Source organism: Mandrillus leucophaeus, unplaced genomic scaffold, assembly GCF_000951045.1.
Source record: "Mandrillus leucophaeus isolate KB7577 unplaced genomic scaffold, Mleu.le_1.0 Scaffold88, whole genome shotgun sequence".
NCBI classification, from domain to species: domain Eukaryota; kingdom Metazoa; phylum Chordata; class Mammalia; order Primates; family Cercopithecidae; genus Mandrillus; species Mandrillus leucophaeus.
Genome location: NW_012109585.1, coordinates 2,735,597 through 2,737,267, shown reverse-complemented (window position 1 = coordinate 2,737,267; position 1,671 = coordinate 2,735,597).

Below are 1,671 nucleotides of genomic sequence, written 5' to 3'. Positions count from 1 at the left end.
TTGCTTTGTGCAGATTCTACTGGTCACCATTAATACCAACTCATGCTTTAGACATCAGCTCCATGAGAGTAGGGATCAGAAATGCAGAACTAGGGAATTAAGGCAAATGTGCGTCATCTCCCGCTTCTCTTAGAGTCTGTCATCTCCTGTCGTGGCAGGCGAGATGGTGACACTCTGTTGGTGCATACTTTATTAGACTGCCTTGCCCCCAGAAGCTCCACCCATTTTTCTCTTTCTCCTGGGCCAGGAAGGTCCCTGGAAGAACTCTCTCTCTAAATTGTGGGGAGAGCCAAGCAGGCAGGGCCTCTCTCTTTGGGGGATTTTGGGGCATTAACAGGATGTGGCTAGGGCAGCAGCTGAGACTCTCTCAGAATTCAGGAAAACAGAAACTACTCCCAGGATGTCAAACATAGGGAAAGTGTACCAGTGAAGGGGAATGCAGAATAAGTGGGGCCTGGAGCTGTTGCGATTTGGATGTAAATAATCTCTTTGGCCCACAGACTGTTAAGTTACTTGGGTAGAAAAGGATGTAAGCACACCAGCGGTGAGAGCCAGGAGTCTGTTAGTCCACCCCTCACCTCACACATCTCTCATCTCCTCTCTTCCTCTTTTCCTGACTTTGCATCCCTTACCAAGAGGCCTGAAAGGGCAGATGGGCAGGGACTGTAGTCATCCTGCAGGAGACGACATCAGACTGTAGAGATGAGCTGGGGTTGGAATTCAGAAGGAAAACATTCTGTTGCTGTTATTCCTGCTCAGAGGATGACATCTCTTTCCAAGAGGGTCCCCAGTAGAGTGTGGGGATAGAGAAAGGAGGCAAGTTGGTTCTCTTCCCTTCCTATCCTAGTGGTGTCTTTCAGCTCTGCCCCTGGCTTTGCTCACAACAGCTGCTGAAACCACTTACTTCATCCAAGAGAGCAGAGCTTGGTTCTTATGCCAGAGTGCAAGGATCCCACATTTCTACACTCCTCCCTCTCCGCAGCTATCTGCTAGAGCACCTTTGTTTGCAGAGAACTCAACCTGCATCCTGCAATGAAGCTTTCTGTCCTGACTCTAGGAAATTCTTGGGTGCAAATCAGGAGCATTTAAACTAATATTTATGAAGCTGCCATCATTCAGAGTGTCTGTGTTGGTGCATGCAAAAGCCTGAGACATCCCCTAATACATGCTGCTCACATTCAACTCAGTCGACTTCCCAGAACGTACAGCTCTGATGTGCCAAGGTTGTCAGGACACTTCCAGAGCAGCAGCTGGAGAAGCCCTGTTGAGGGTGGGTGGAAAAACCTATACCCTGGGCGATGTTAAGGCCACAGGGAAGGAGGGGAAACAGCAAGGGCTTTGGATTTCTTAATCATCAGGCTTCAATCTCAGGAGTCACCTGCGACCACAGATTTTCTGGGTGGGAAACCCTTATTGAATGCTACCATGGGACACTCACTGTGCTAGGTGAACTGGGAGGTTACTTGCCGTATGGGGGGTTGTGGGAATCACGGGAGAGAATGTTGGGGAGCCATGTTGGACCTCCTCAAGCCCATGGGAGGGCAAGAAGGTGGTATTGCCTTTTCCTGTTAAATGTTACAGGTAGTGTGTGAGCTCATGCCTGGTGCCAGCTACTTGACCTGACCGGGTCACGTCCTTGGTAACCACCTTCAGGGCTGGCCTCACTGGGAT